General features: G+C 45.6%; 1 long non-coding RNA gene across 1 annotated transcript; it reads right to left on the bottom strand.

The window, feature by feature from the left end:
* Positions 1–5575: 5575 nt before the first annotated feature.
* Positions 5576–8303, bottom strand: LOC120974924 (uncharacterized). The gene is made up of 2 exons (XR_006670990.2): positions 8039–8303; positions 5576–6702 (listed from the first exon to the last, which is right to left on the bottom strand). It is a non-coding gene; the product is annotated as an uncharacterized lncRNA (long non-coding RNA).
* Positions 8304–17494: the final 9191 nt, after the last annotated feature.

Genomic DNA, 17494 nt, shown 5'->3' with positions numbered 1-17494 from the left:
AAGCAGCGCCGGTCGTGCTGCATGCTCCTGCCTCCCGTGGCCGGCTGTGCTGCCGCGGAGGCCTCACCGCCCCCTACTATTCCCACCGCTGGCTAGGCCCTGCGGCGACGGCAGCCTCACACCGCAGCCGAACCAGTGAACCCTCATACTCCTCTCCGCGCGGCCTTCCACTGCCGCGTCTTCCCCGGCTCCCCGTCGTCCCCTTCCTAGGCCTTGCCGTTGTCCACCGCCCTGGTGCTCTCGGCGCGGCATGGTCAACGTGGTCAAGGAACGACTTCCATCAGACGTGGACTGTACGTGGAGAGGCTGACAGCTGGGTCCACGGCCGCAGCAAGGAAGTGCCTCCTTATTACGCGGAAAATAATGATTCCTCCACCTGACAGCCGGGACCCGCCGGACGGGCCACTGTATTTCGCGAAAAAAAACGTTTCCCCCTGACTGCTGGGACCCACCAGCTACATCTTCGCACGCAAGGAAGTGCGTCCGGGCAAAAAAAAAATGATTCGCCCCCCTGACTACTGGGACCCACCAGCTACATCTTCGCAGGCAAGGAAGTGCCTGACAGTCGGGACCCACCTGGTCGAAGCGTACGTAGCGTTGTCATTCTGGTCGCGAACGTGTACGTACATATATACTGGTGGATGTAGAGGCGCGCACGTGTCGTAGTAGAGGCGCGTACGTGCTGTAGCAGAGGCGCGCACGTAGCATGTACACGTACGTACAGCGGCCAGGGTGCAAGAAAAAAAATACGGCCACGTATGTGTACATACGGGCGGGGTCTCGAACGCCTACTCGCGCATACGTACGGCCAGGGCTCGTGTACATGGCTGGGTCGGAACGGAGAAACATCGCCATCGTCGTGTTCATGGGGAGGCAACGGAATGCGTCGTGTTCATGGGGACGCAACGGAATGCGTCATGTTCATCAGGAGGCAACGGAACGCGTGGGAGCCAACCGGCTAGGTCGGAACGGAATGCGTGGTCGTGTTCATCGGGAGGGCTTGGACGGAACAAGCGATGGAAACGAGGCCTAGCGTACCGCACAACGGAGGAAACGGACCTCCTACGTTCGGAACGGGGTCCTGTTGATCGGGAGGGGTCTGGCGTACCGCAAAACGGAGGAAATGGACCTCCTACGGTCGAAACGGGGGTCCTGTTGATCGGGAGGGGTGTGGCGTACCGCAAAACGGACGAAACGGACCTCCTACGGTCGAAACGGGCGTGCTGTTGATCGGGAGGGGTGTGGCGTACCGCAAAACGGACGAAACGGACCTCGTACGGTCGAAATGGGTGTCCTGTTCATCGGGAGGGGTGTTGCGTACCGCAAAACGGGACTCCACGGGATACAGTTCATCTCCACCGTCGACCTCCTCCAGCCTCCACGGGCTACCGTCGACCTCCTCCAGCGTCCACGGGCTCCTGTCCATCCAGCCTCCACCGCGCGCTACTCCAACGGCTACTGTTCAACCACCCCTCCACGGGCACCCCTCCACCGTCTACTGTTCATCCAGCCCTCCACACCACGGGGTCCTGTTCAACCACCCCTCCACGGGCACCCCTCCACCGTCTACTGTTCATCCAGCCCTCCACCACACCACGGGGTCCTGTTCATCCAGAGGCAACGCCACCGCTCACTGTTCATCCAACCCCTCCCCCCCCCCTCCCCCGCAACGCTCACTGTTCATCCAATCGATCGGCTTCAGTTAGCAGCAGTAGCGAAGGAATCGCTCGATCGGGTTAACAGCCATCGATCGATCGCTCGGGTTCAGTAACGCGTAGCCTGCAGTGCAATCGCTCGGGTTCAGTTAGAGCCCAACGCCTCGCTCGGGTTCAGTTAGAGCCAACGCCTCGCACACACGCACGTATGTGTACGAGAGAAACGCGCATCGCTCGGCCCCCGGCCTCCCACCGTAACCGGGAACTCCCCGAAATTTTCTTCCCCCTCGCTTCTACCACGGTTTTTTCCGTCATGGACGGCCCAAAGAATGTCATGCAGCTGCGTCTCCGGCCCGCCCAGGACGAAAAGCCCATTTTCTGTCATGATTTTTTGTCATAGAAGTAGGAGCCCACCACATATATGATGATACCGGGTTTTGTCACAATTATCGTCATAGAAGTGTCATATGTATGACCGAAAAAAAATTCGTTCGGCCCAAAATATCACGGATGTGTCTTTTTTTTTGTAGTGAGGGTTTAGGGTAGTTGATGAGTGTTATGCACATGACCGCTTAATTAAGACATGCAAACGTGTGCGCATGCAGTTACCACTGGACCTTATTAATCATTAAAGTTGAAGAAGGAACAGTTGAAGTACTGGACTCACTACTTAAAATATAAAGTGACTACTCAATCTTGAAGGGGATAGTCGGCAGGGCTTGGGAAAAGTTCATCAACGTGACTCCAGGCCAATGGAAAAAAAAGATGTATTGGTTTCGACCCAAGGTAAGTAATTAAGTAGTACTAGCTAGCTACCATCTCTTTAATTCTTATTTTAATACCATTAATTATCATGCTTGATTAATTTTTATCTGATTAAATTCTATTCTCGTAAAGGCCCTGAAGCAAGCGCCGCAAGTGTGTGCATACTACGTTTCGAGAACATTCGCATGATAGCGTCCGAAAGGAGCAAATCTGATAGACAGTTATGGGTACGTTTTCCAGAAAACTATTCAGAATTTTTACATCATTATCAATATCTAATCACACAACTAATACATGCATATTGGTCTCCTTCTGAAAAGTTTAATGAGATGCGGGATAAGCTCCTACAAACGGAGCGCATACGAGCACTTCAAGAGGAAATAGCGGGATTTTTCCTCGACCAGGTCATAGATCCCAAAGGAGAATACCATTACCCGCTACCGCCCCCATGAACCACTCCCAATTGTCATCGTGCTCTGAAGGCACCAAGGCAAATGCCACTGGCTCCGAAGGCAACATGTAGGAGAAATTGTATATACCTAATTATATATATACATGTGTATGTGTGAATAGTGGTTGTGAGACATTCGATGATATATACTACCATGTGATACTTTATTTACTATTTTATTATTTTAAATATGTTCATGTATTATATCTAAGATATTTCAAAGCAAGCTACATGAGAAAATTGCAAATGAGCCATAGTTTTTGTTATATTTGTGAAATACGTACATATTTGTACGTAAAAAACAGCATACCCAAAACATGGTATATACTACCTAAAAATTAGTATATATACTACTTAATCATTGTTATATACTACATACTACACGTACATACTCTCAGTTTTGATAGATACTACATACAACATACAAAACGCAAGTGGTGATAACTACCACTGCTTGTAGGATATATATATATATATATATATATATATATATATATATATATATATATATATATATATATATATATATATATATATATATATATATGGTCGCGCTATTTATCACCCAGGGTGAGGAATTCTTATTCCTCACCCCAGTCCAATCTCACCGGCAAGACTTGAAAGCGTAAGAAAGAAAATACTTGAGGTAAGATTACAGTGGGGAGAAAAGAGACCGGTCTCCCATCGCACAAAGAGAGACACGTAATCTTACGGAATGCATGCTTGTAAGTTACGTCATGTCCATGAAACGTGCACCAAAATCATGCTATAAAAACGAAAGATAGTGTTGTAATCTTACGGCAATGAATGGGGTGGTGTTCATAATTTTCTTTATATGATAAGAAGCCTGCATTCCTATATTGTATTTTCTCTTAAGTAATTTTATGACCCGTATAAAATAGCATACATGAGGCATTTGGACGTCCATGGCGCGAGAAAAATCTGTACAGGAGGCATTTGGACAACCATGACGTAAGAAAAATCTGTAGCCAACATACAAATTATTGGAACCTCTCTAAAAGGTGATAATCAGGCCCGTGAGAGGCATTAATGTACAGAATTTGAGAGCCAAGACAAGAACTAACCTGATGGCCTTTAAATCATACTGCATGGAATAACAACGACATGGCCCAGGAATAACAAAGCCAAATAAATATATTCCATGTAGAAAAAAAACTGATGATTCCACAAAATATCTCACGTAATAAAAATCATCCATACGAGTACAAATGAAATTCCTTTGGAGAAACTAAATGCCACTTGGCACTCGGTAACCAGCAGCAGGAAAAATCACAAATCATTACTACAGAACTGAATACTACTGGGCTAATTACATCAAGATGCAAAGAGATTTGGAGGCGCAACTTCAGTGACATCGTACAGGTTTGAGCTTGGTCTTCAAGCTGCTTAATTTGCAGGGGGGCAAAGATTTCTCATCAATTTCATCTGTCCAACAATCTCTCCGGCGACTGGAACATTCATATCCATGAGTTGGAAGCAACATCATATCCTATTAATAGATCTGAAGCCTTTATGTTCACTTTTCTTCTCGCCAATCCTGAATTTTGCTACTGTAAAGGAAGATCCCAAAATTTGAATCTAACATTACTTGCACCCACCAAACAATAAAATAAGAAGACATGTTCCAGAAATCCACTCCAGTTTGAAATAAAATACTGTACATTCTATCCCTTGTATATTAGCAGTCATCCACTTGAATGGACACTTGAAAAACATACTCCGCTGTTAGAAGCATACCAACAAACAGGTAGAGGCCGCCAAGGCGCCAACACGCAAGAACATATAACATTCGTGGATTGTCTGAATGATGCAGTAAACCAAACAGAGCAAAAACTAATATAAATATGCAAATGATCAAAATGAGCAGATTATACAAGAACAAAGGGAACCTTAAACTTCTGATTTCCTCTTCGTATACTAATAAAAATTCTGTAAGATTATGAGCTAAAAGCTTGTCATGATAATTTAAACTCATACCCAAATTTGTACACCACATTTTCTTTTTCAAGGAATCATACAAACTAGTCTGTAGCCGGGAATTTCAATCAGTAATGGAGATGCATGCCATCAGTCTATCTAGTCTAGATTAAAACAAGCTAGTAGTCAAAATAAACCATCACAGGAAGCCAGAAGTCACTGAAGATTGATTTTTGGGGACAAAACCTACTCTTTTTGGTCACCTAAATCTACAGTTTCATGTATTGAGAAATCAAACCTTTTTTTTTAACCATCAAAGACAGTAGGAAAGATTCGTACAATCCTACTGACATGTATTAATTCATGAATCAATTTACAATTAAATGCTGGAGTATCACCCTATTCCTTCTCTCCCCATGACTGAGGAAAAGGTTATAGAGTAACCGCAAAGAGAAGGAGCTCTAAACTAGAGAGTTTACAAAAGAGTTTATAAAGGGCCCTAGGGTAGGTTTGGTTGTGTGAAATGGTACTAATACTCCCCCCCTCCCCGCCTCAATCATGCACTGTATCAAGCTTTTTAAGACATCACGTGTGTGGTATATGACAACGCTGAACACTCTTCCTCCCGTAATCAATGGAGGATGGAAACAATAGCATTTTCTTATTATAAGGAGATGGGCGCAAAGTAATATGAATGTATAACCATAGTCATAAACTATGAATTGACATGTACATGTCGAGTAAAGTTAAATTAGAAATGACACTATTTATGAACAAAAACAAGAAAAAACTCTGACCAAGCACATACAACTGGGGAAAACAAAATATGACAGTCTGAGTACTAAGCTTGTCGGAGAGCTATGCCCAAAACACCATACATCCGGGGACGAGATCAAAATAGTATACAAAATGCTTCAGCTCTGCATTTGGGGACGTAATCCATCCAAATTCAGGAAACTATATTTCTTATAGAATCTAACTTAATACAAGCAGATATTATAGTTATTTCGCACTCCTGAAAATCAAAACTGAACTCTGGGATCATAATTCATGTTATCTAAATATTACAGTTTGGACAGGACAATTGTAGAACCTTCAGCCAACAATTACAGTTTGGTCGTAGAGCTATCACTATATATTTAGGAGGCAATGTTATCCCTGTACTAACGAGAGCAAACTCAAAAACGGAAGTGCGCTACTGAATCCCCAATTTGCTGGAACTACCAAAGGCACTAGTTCTGAACGCCAATTAAATAGCTGCATAGTCCAGCCAGCTACACTGGGAGCTACAGAGTAGCTGGCTGGTAGCCTCGTACTATTGTCAGATCAAGCTAATTTTGTGGCGCACATGAACATCTCCTGAAGCGGCTGATGCAATCAAATTTGGGACTATTAAAATGAAGATGAATCGAGCCACACTCCTAACCAATCCGAATACCAATGGTTCTTGTTTTTCTTCAGGCCACCATCAAACAGGCCATAGATGAGGTGCTCTGTTTGATGGTTCAATAAATGACTCTATCTATGAACAAAACCAATAAGATATCTGACTAAGCACATACAAACTACGCAAAAGAAATTATGACAGCCCGAGTACTAAGCTTGTAGGATAGCTATGCCCAAAACAAATATATTTGGGGACGAGACCAAAATAAAATACATAATGTTTCAGCTCTGCACTTGGGGACACAATCCATCTAAATTTAGCTAACCAATTTTCTTACTGAATCTAACTTAATTCAAGCAGATACTTGGCATGGGAGAGTAAACTACACATACATGACGGAGAGGGGGCGATACTGAAGAACTCCGATGGTGAACACCTAGTTGCTGACCGTTGTCGTGGGAGTAGATGCAGCCCGCATCAAACAGAATGCCAACCACCACCGCACCCTAACAATGATTGCCAGTGATGTTAAAATATTATACAAGAACAGAAGTTCTATATGAAAACAGCAAATAAACACATAATTCGAGCAGATATATTGGATGGGAGAATAAGACACATACTCATATAATTTGATGGAGAGGGGGCCATACTGATTGTATTACTATGGTCATAGCAAGTGATAAGTAAAAGTGCACTGGGATTTCCTTTTTGAAGTTATTACTTCATAAAATTTCTTATTTATCCAGTAATCTATGTGGAGACTGTTTGAGCTAACTCAGCACTTCCTTAATCCAGTTATAGATGACCTGGTAGCCCTTCATAAATTTTCATGTTATGAAGAAAGTTTCAGGCAGCTAATTCAATATTTACGCAGAGACATCAGGCTAGCTGAAACCAAAACAAAGTGAACACGGTGATGGTCATAAGTCTATTTGATTATTATTTTTCTCCACGCCTTGAATCCGAACTGAACTCTTAGATCACGATTCATGTCATCTAAATATTACAGTTTGAACAGGACAATGGTGGAACTTTGAGCAAACAAATTTTTTTTCATTGGTTTGTAAAGTTATCACTATATATTTTGGAGGCAAAGCTATCCCTGTACTAAGGAGAGCAAACTCGAATACAGAAAAACACCCATAAGCTTTATACTAAATCCCTGATTTGTTGGAACTACCAAAGACAATAGTTCCGAATTCCAATCAGATAGCTGCATAGTACAGCCTGCTACACTAGGAGCTAGGGAGTATGCCTACTCGTACTATCTTAAGATCAAGCTAATTTTGTGGCGCACCATGGCCATCTCCTGAAGCGGCTGATGCAAACCAAAATTTGGGACTAATAAACCGAAGAGCATTCAAACAACAGTCCTAACATTCGGAATACCAATGGTTCTGGTTTTGCTTCAGGGTTCAGGCTACCATCAAACAGAGCACCTCATATACGGCATGTTTGGCAAATGATGGGGAGAGCAATAGGAGATTAAAGGAGGGAGTTAGAAGGCCCCCCTGGGTCTGTCTACCCCCGCCTCAGCAGCCTGATATTTAATCAACAACCCAACCTGAACTTGAGTGAGAAAACATTCTCCTATATCCTGAATATACAGTAGATGTTTCCTTACTGGGAACAACCTTATACAAGAAAGCACATCCGAAGCATGAACCTAGCAAGTAAGTAAATGTCTAAGGTAGTCAGATATGATTGCAATTCTTTATCACTTCACTGATGAGGCTTGGTGCACACTTCTCTTCCTATATAATATGCTAATTAATCTAAATGGCAGTAGCAAAGTGACTAATAAGAAGATACAGACAAGCATTGAGAGAGAGAGAGAACCTGGGGACGGCTTGGGTGGCAGCTATGCGACAGAGGCCATGGAACCTGTGTTGCTGCTGCTACCTTGCATCTTAGATGGAGGAGGGCAATGGTCAGCTCGCTGGAGAGTTCACAGAGACGGCCTCGGCTTTGTCCGGGCTCCGGAGCAGTTGTGACGGAGGGGTCGCAAGCCTTGCTCCCATCAGAACCCCTCCTTATGCCGCCGTGCGCGACGAAGAGAAGAGGAGCGTGGAGTAGAGGCAGGGGCCGCCGCCGCCGTGGCGACGAGAGTCCAGCGGCCAAAATAGGGGAGCGCGGGTGCGGGTTATGGAGAAGGAGGTCGGGCCATGGTCCTCGTCCATCGCCACGGGCCGCCACACTGTCGCCGCCGAAGAGGCCGCCACCCGCCGTGAAGCCTCTTGCAGCACCGGCCGCTCGCCTCGGTGCTGCCTCCGGCAAACGGGGCACCACCAGTGCCACACGCATCCGTGTCCAGCAGCAGCTGCCGGCAGCTCGCCGTCGAAACCTCCCGCCGCTCGCCTCCGAAAAACTGCTCGCCGCTTAGATCCAAAATGCCGGGGTTATCCATTCTTCTTTTCTTTTCTTTTTTTTTACTTTTGATCGACGGGAAGAGTGGGTTAACCGTCGCCTTGAAAAAAAAAGCTTGACCGGACAGCGGTGCGGCTTGAGCCATGTAGAGCGATTGCGATGGAGCCAGGGTCTCGGTTGGGTGCGGCCGTTCGACCCGGGTGAGGAATGAGTAATTCTTCACCCTGGGTTACTAATAGACTTTCTATATATATATATATATATATATATATATATATATATATATATATATATATATATATATATATATATATATGTATGATCGGTTCTACGAGAAATTCTATTTATATATATACATAACGTGTGCAATATGTAGTATCATAAAATACCAGCAAACGAAAAAGAATTAAATGGAAAACACAAAATTAAAGGGAAAAAAATCATGAACCCAAAACCCCCAAATCTTTTAGTACCGGTTGGTGTTACCAACCGGTACTAAAGGGCTCCCCGTCCCCGGCGCTGGCTCGTGCCACGTGGTGGCCTTTTAGCGGCGGTTCGTGCAGAACCGGTACTAAAGGGGGGACCTTTAGTCCCCACCCTTTAGTGCCGGTTACAGAACCGGCACTAAAGAGCCTTACGAACCGGTGCTATAGCCCGGTTCTGCACTAGTGGAGGAAGGGAAGAGGGGGGGCTGAGGAGAGGTGGCTAGGGTTGGGAGGAGGGGCGGCTAGGGTTGGGCTCCCCCGGTACGATTTAGACACGCCGATCGCAATGCCGGAACCTTCGTCGCGCTGGCCACCCAGGGTAGGAAAGCACCGTCCGGGGCCGAGCTGTTACGGTCCGTCAAAAACGATGAGGACATGCGCGGGGATCAAAAGACATGTCCATTTTGGATGAGCGGCCATGGATTTGGCTACTACCATTTTAAATCTTTGCAGATGCTACTCCCTCCGTATCAAATATAACACGTTTTTTTTACTTTTATCGATGCTAATCTGGCGCGTTGTGCCCCGCAAAAACTCATACGGCGTGGTCTCACACAAAAACGACTGAGCGCTGTGGCATTCACAAGAACATGCACAATAAATTTGCAATAGCTTTGATTTGAGCATGCAAAATACAAGTATACGTAACCAGTAGATTTATACATGGTTCATGCCTCATGCGTTCATGTCATGCGTTGTACCACTTTCTGTACTCACTCTTAACTTCTTCTATCAATGAAATGATACGCAAGCAAAAAGGAAAGAGAGTGGGAAAGCAACGTCCGGGGCCGAGCTGTTACGGTCGTGGACAACCAGGAGGGGGGAAAAGAGTGGGGATCGAGGAGAAAGCGGACGGGCGTGGGGTCACGACGTCCTGCACGTCGAGCGTGCGGCGGGCGCGGAGTGGCTGCCTCGGCCACTATTCATAGCCGACGTGGATGGCCTGGTTGTGTCTAGCAGGGGGCTCATCCTTTATATGTTCAATTGGTTGATTCTCGTAGATATCTCATGCCTTGACTGGCTGGCGACTTAATTAAAGAAGGTAAGGAGTGATTTTGGGTGTGATACTACCGGCCATTTCTATCACGTACGGTTCGTTGACGAATGGGACTTCAGTATATGCTACTGTAATAAATGGCAAGAGAAAATCAATCGATTTATCTATCCAATCTGAATATTTGTTGATTCATTTGAATCTAATCCAATTGAAGCAGGAGGTATGTCGGTTTTACCAAAGGTGAAACTCCTGGCAAGTCTAGCTACTTCAACCGCCCTCGCGAGGTGCGTCCCGTGAAATCTATTTCTTTCCACGCCTTCCTTTTCCGTCTATCACCCTGTACCCATCATCACAATAAAATGTTTCTGCGACAGAGAGAGGAGATCGATGGAACCTTTTGTGGTTCAGCTTCTTTTCCGGGTGTGGCACATGCAGAGGAGCCATGTGGATGGAGCCATCGACAGATCGCGAGATAACTAATTAGCACCTGATTGTGGTCAAACAACGAAACAAGGATTGCTGGCTAGTGCACCGTGTCATCAGCTCAGACGGATAACAGAATGGTGATGGAACTTGGACTGCGCATTGTGAATTTGACTCTACTACTATTAATAACATTATCCCAGGCAAAGTGGTAGCGGTGCGTACGTGTCACGACGCAAAGGCGAATGAAATCGTACGCCCTGCCTGCGTGCAAGAACCACACCAGATCCCAACCAACTTTTTGTACGAACTCAACAGGAAGCTACTGTATTGATCATGGCCGGTGCAGCGGTTGTTGTCACCGTTTTATCCGGATAACGTTCGTGGTGTGGCCGGTTAGTTAATTATGCGAGTAAATTCTGGTTTTTACCCCTATTTTGACATTTTTAACACTAATTACCTCATTTAATGAGATTTCATCCGTTTTACCCCATTTAACAAAAGTTCTGCCATAATTTATCCTGTTTAAAATTTTATGAGCATTCCGACCGGTAGATCCCAAATGTTAGGTCCAGCTGGCATGCCACATCGACGCTTTTTTTCTACCTATTTTTTCTCCTTGCTGAACCGGTCCTCGCAACTTCTCTCGACTGGGACCGGCCTGATGGAGCTTGCACACGTTGCGTCCAACGCACAACGCCCGAGTCGGCCACGCATCATGCTCGCCTCCAGCCGTTCTCGCTTGCGTTGCTCGCACCCAATCGATTGCATCGTCCAGGCTTCCAACCGCACACACCCGTCAGGCTCGCTCGAACCTAGGGTTAGGTATTGTGCGGTAGTGGCGACGACGACGGCGGTGGAGGGTGCTGAGGGGCCGGTCGTGCAATTTCGTACATCCTCGAGCACGGTTGCATGGCTGGAACATCAAGGCAAGAAACGACCCCGTGGAATCCGATGGCTCCGTCAAGCTCGCCGACGTTGGCCTAGTCCTCTGAATTTGATATACTTCAAAAACAAATCATGTACGTGACCCCATCAAGTTGTGCTCAGTTCTTCTTCCTAGTTTGGCGACATAGTAAGGACCCCATCAAGCTGTGCTTATAACTAAGATGTTTATTAGAAGATCACGTGTCTACATGGCACCCTTCTGCAACTGAGGTACGTTGATTTTATGTTTTTTTCAACATTTTGAATATTGACGAAATTCTTTTTCTTCTTCAGTTTGCTGAACCTTTGCCAGAATTGCTCTGAAATCAATTCGTTCGGGGTGATCTCCTCCAGTGGTTGTAAGGCACAGAGATGGAGGATGAGTTTTATGGTTTGTGATAGCTGCTTGAATCCATTGAGGACAAGATGATGCTAATCAGTTTTGACAGTAGTGTGAAGCATAAATACAATCTATTTGACAAAAGAGCATGATCAGGAGATGAATTGACATCATGACCCAAGGAACAAATAGGCAAAAGTAGTCGCAATAACACAAATTTTTCGCATTGTATTTCCATGATCTGTTGCAAATAATAGGAGAATGATCTGTTTTTTAAATGATAGGAGAACACCACCAACTCCAAAAATATTAAACAGGTTAAATTGGGACAACACAATTGGACCTGCCGGTCAGAATGCTCCCAAAATATTACACAGGGTAAACTATGGCAACAATTTTGCTAAATGGGGTAAAACGGATGAAATCCTGCTAACTTGGGTAATTAGTATCAAAAATGTCAAAATAGAGGGTAAAAACCGGAATTTACTCTAATTATGCTCCTGCGCCGTGAAAACAACACGGCTGGCAGCAGAGAAACGTACGCGTTTTTTTCCCGCCGACACGAGGTCACTCTCTGTCAAGTTAGTAATACCATCGAGCAGTTTTCAATGGAGAGAAATAGCGAGTCTTGAGCTAACAAGATTTGGACGGTGAAAGCACAGTCCATGCTTGGCACTTGGCAGCCAAGATAGAAGCTGAGCTCGTCCGGTTGGGAGAGTAGGACACCACAAGGTGCGGGCAGGTGGTTCCTCGCCTGCCTTCTCCCTCAACCGCTCAACTCTCTCGTTGCTAGTTGTGGGCGTGACCGGCGTTTGCGCATGTGCGGCAACAACACTTCTCGAGTTCTCGAGTTCTCGCGTGTCCTGCAGCAACAACAGGAGCAGCTGTGTCTCGCCGAAGCCTCGCAACTAATGGACCAGCCCAAGTAGCTTTGCAGGTTAATACTTTTTTCTTCTCTTTTGTTTTTATTTTCTAAAATATTCTAAATACATACATTTCAAAACATAAATGCACTTAATAATTTAAAAACCACAAATTTGGAAATTGTTAACACAGCGTAAATAAAAATTAGCGTAATTATAAAAAATGATGATAGCAATAAACAAAGATCTTTTTTACATTTAAAAATGCTCACATGACTCAAAAAAGTGTATGTGACATTTAAAAATATGTTTATACAATGTAAAAAATGTTTCGTAATTCATAAAGCAAATGTTTGTTCCATTCAATAAAGTATAGGGTACATTTAAAAAAGTGTACACACTTTCAGAAATATGTTCTTGACAAAATGCTCACCGCATATTAGGAGAATGTTCAAAAACATGTATATGAAAAAAAATTAATCATGTAATTAAAAAAGTTAATTGTGTATAACAATAATGTTTCAGATGTATACCAAAATTTATGACCTGTATGAAAAAAGTTGACATCAAATCATATATTTCCAAAAAATGTTATGTATTTGAAAAATGTTTAACATGTAAAAACATATTTTAAATGTATACGGAAAACATATATTTGAGCGAACCAACCTGTGGTTGGATGGTTAGGTGGACAGTGATATCCCCAGCCCACCAGGGTTCAAGTCCTAGTGCTCGCATTTAGGGGCAGTTCCCACAATCATATCATTACTTTGAGATTTAAGAATCATTTTGGTCAAACATTCAGCTGCAATGTTGAAAAAAAAAGGAAAGAGGGGGTCACCCAGTCTGACCCCCTTAGCAATTTGGAAATAGGGGCCTACTTTATCATTAATCTAAATGGACATGGTGCAATTATGTAAATCTTGTTTTACCCAATTGCGTCATTTAAAATTAAAACATCTAACTTGGTGGCATGCAATAAGAATGTCTCGATTGACCATGTCGTACGCCTTCTCAAAATCAAGTTTAGTTACAGGCCCCAGTTGCTTTTTAACATGAGCATGGTGCATTACTCATGTAAAGAAAGAATGTCATCCACAATAGATCGTTTTTTTATAAAAGAATCCTGATGAACACTAAATGGTTTAATAAAATAGGATCCCAACAAGTCGTATCTAGAATATCAGTTATATATGTGGTTTGAGGATGCAGGAAGGGACAAACCTTACTACGCACGTCAACGCATTCAACCAAGTGATCATGGAAATAGGTCGGCTAGAGGTCAAAGCGGGAAGATAAAGACATGACCTTTCTTCTGCTCACTTCATTATATCATAACTGTGTTCATTATATCGGAGCTGTCGTTGTAAGTGAGTTTACTGTGGCATTTCTAGTGCATGACGAACCTGAGCAGAACATTGCTACAAATGGTGTTCAATAACATTATTCTTCTTCCTCCTATGTGAGCATGTGAGGTACCGCTCGTGACAGGTCCAATAACATTATTCTTCCTCCTCCTCATCTGGCCCCTAAACCTCTATGCGATACCACTTTTAAAGTTTCGATGCGCAATGATCAATCTGTCAGGGATGGCAATGTGACTTCTTAACGAGGTTCAAGGCAAAGTCCTAAATTGCCAACACATGACTATGTGGGCTCATCTTAGGTATATTGAATAGATGACAAAATTAACCTGTCGGCCATCTGACAAAATATTCGACCACGGGTCGACAATATGCATGTGAGTTTCGTCTAGCTAGTATATAGTATGTTTTGGCTACCCACATATTAAGTATCATAAGCCGGGAATTACACGTGTACACTTATAACTCTCTAATTACAAGTCCAAGTCCAAATATATGCAAGTCATACACATAGTATGAGAATGGATTTTCAGCACCCGGGTGTCTAGGCACCCGGTTATCACCCCGTCCGTCGAGACAACGTTTGCTCGAGATCTGGACCAGGCCATTTTGCTGTAGTGTCATTAGCAGGTGCTGATTGCATGCAGGTACTGACGTGCGCTCTCTCTGTTGTCCACATGCAAGGTACTGACCTGTCATCTCTCTGCTGTCTACATGCAGGTACTGTAGTGACGTGAGTTTGCCAGGAACTGAAGCAGAGAGACAGAGCGCCGTTGTGCAAGTTTTTTCAGAAGATTAAGAGAGAGAGAGAGACTTGCAGCTGACCCAGAGAGAAGTATCGATTGCATTGCATCCTTTTGAGTGAGAGAACCTGGGACTTGCATGGGATATTTACACAGAGAAAATATTTTCTTTTAAAATCTGAAGAGAGATAGCAGGTGACTGTATGAGAGAGAAATCGGCTTTTTCAGAGAAGTGAGAGAAAGAACGTTTCTTTTAGAAGTGGGAAAGAGAACATGTGTGAGAGAGATGTTATTTTTGGTAAAAGGTATGTGAGAGAGAGCTTCGCTCGTGCATGCGCTGAGCTGCATGTCTGCATGTGAGACAGCTTTTAGCAGTGAGAGACATGGCATGGGGTAAAGTGATGGGACTTGTCTTGTCAATAGTATACCGCTGTTGAAGTTGAGCACCTATATTAGAATAATTATGGCCTGGACACTGCAAATCCTCTGTGGCTTATCAGAATAGGGCGCGAATCTTGGCGGGGCTCAACGCACGGGATAACCGAGGGCCGGGATTTCCGGCTGCTACCACGCCTTTTCGCACATAGTATTTGACACACACACACAATTCTAGTCTTTATACATACAAGTAGATGGCTACCAAATCAAGAAGAAGGATGATAGTCGTGCGCTACGCTGCTGGTGCCGAGCAGCTGGCCCAGCAGAAGAAGCCAATTAGGATCGCTGGGCTTCATGTACCTGACGCACTTCCGTTTGTAGTCGCGAATCGGCAGCGCTCCATTGGCGCGAAGCGCCTCCTCGTTGGCCAGCAGATAGGTGACAAGCTGAGCTCTGAACCTGCAGAAGCGGTTGGAGCGCCGGTTGGCGGCGGTGCCGTAGTACTCGGTGGCTCGCTTGTAGAAGAGGAGCGCGTTCGGGAGGTCGTTACGGTCCAGGTGAAACTCGGCCAGGTCGGAGGAGGCGGTGGCGGCCAGCCGCTGGTCGCCGTGCCTGACGAACAGCGCGAGGGCCTCCTCCAGGGCGAGCTTCATGGCGGCGACGTCCTCCTCGCTTTTCTCCTCGATCTCGGCGTAGCATTTCGCCGAACGGAGCAGCGCCGACCCCGCGCTCAGCTCGCTTCGTCTCTGCAGCAATGCACAGCGCTCGCTTCCTCTCTGCATCGCACCAATATACAGCGATCATCAGATGAAACTCTCCAAAAATAAGTAACTAGGAGTAATTAACACCAATTCTAAAACATAACTTGAAACGATATTTTACCCAGAGAGAATAGGCGGCTAACTCGTCGTATGCCTGCACCGCTTTTCTCCCTGCATTGTCATCGAAGCAATTAGAATCATTGGTTTGAGTTATTTGGGGGAGCATAGTAGTGGTGGAGCAAAATAGAGTAGTTAGCATGGTATAGTACGTACAGCTTCCGGCTCGGGTGTACATGTAGGACGCGTCAGCCAAGTCCTTCCAGCCGGCGAAGCTCGTCTCGCTCCGGCTCCGCAACCTGCACCGGGCCATGAGCCGGTCGCCGCACCCCTCCGGACCCTCCCCATCCCGCTCTTCCTCGCACTCCACCAGCACCTTCTTGCACCCCTCGCACAGCACGCTTTTGCATCCGTCCTGCACCTTTTCGGCTTCCTCCTCCTCCCCCGCGTCGCACCGCGGGATCCGCTTGTATCTGCGCCGGTAAGTAGGACGTCTACCTTCCCTAGATCCCTGCCCCCTCTTGAATCAGGCAGAGTTGAGTCCGGGCCGGTTTCAACGACCCGGGCGGGTCCGTGTCCGACACGAAAGACAAAACGACCCACGCCCCAGCCGTCCATCTCGCGATCAGATCGCACCACGTGGTACGAGCGACCGACCAGGGAGGGGATAGGGAGAGACGGTGCGTTCTATGCCGTCGCCGTTCGGTCCCACTTCCCGTTCGGAAACCGTTCTATCTTCGCCGTTCCCCTCGTCCCCCTCTCCGGCACAGGCGAGAGAAAACCCCGCTAGGTTTTTTGCTTTTTTTTATATCGCAGAAAATCAATATTAAACAGAGTCCAAACACGGCGAAACTTTTTGTAATTTTTTTATGGACCAGAACACCCAGGATGGGTCAGAGCAGCACCTGGGGGTGCCCAGAGGGGGGCACAACCCACCAGGGCATGCCTAGGGGCCCAGGCGCGCCCAGGTGGGTTGTGCCCACCTCGGTGGCCTCCCGCACCCCCTCTTTACCCTATAAATTTTCAAATATTCCAAAAACCCTCGGGAAAAACCTAGATCACTGTGTTCATAAAACACGCTACTACTACAATTGCCAAACCGTTGCCGGCAGGCCAGGCATAGTAGTAGCGCTTGTATGTAGAAAGCGCTACTGCTATTGTACGTAGCAGTAGCGCTTTCTACATACAGGTGCTACTACTATGGGCACCTTATCCATGCTCCGGCCCGCGCTCGACCTCACTCTCCCCCTCACACACTCTCACTCGCGCGCCCCCGTCGCGCGCCGTCGCTGCCGCTGTCTCCCGCGCCGGTCTTCAAGAGGAAGACTGACGCTGATGATAATGTTACTATCTACAAAGCTCGACTTGTCGCGAAAGGTTTTCGACAAGTTCAAGGAGTTGACTATGATGAGACCTTCTCACCCGTAGCGATGCCTAAGTCTGTCCGAATTATGTTGGCAATTGCCGCATTTTATGATTGTGAAATCTGGTAAATGGACGTCAAAACTGCATTCCTTAATGGATTTCTTAAAGAAGAGTTGTATATAATGCAACCAGAAGGTTTTGTCGATCATAAAGGTGCTAACAAAG

Source organism: Aegilops tauschii, chromosome 2 (assembly GCF_002575655.3).
Source record: "Aegilops tauschii subsp. strangulata cultivar AL8/78 chromosome 2, Aet v6.0, whole genome shotgun sequence".
NCBI lineage: Eukaryota > Viridiplantae > Streptophyta > Magnoliopsida > Poales > Poaceae > Aegilops > Aegilops tauschii.
Note: the sequence above shows the minus strand (reverse complement) of the source record. Positions and strands in the feature narration are given on the sequence as shown.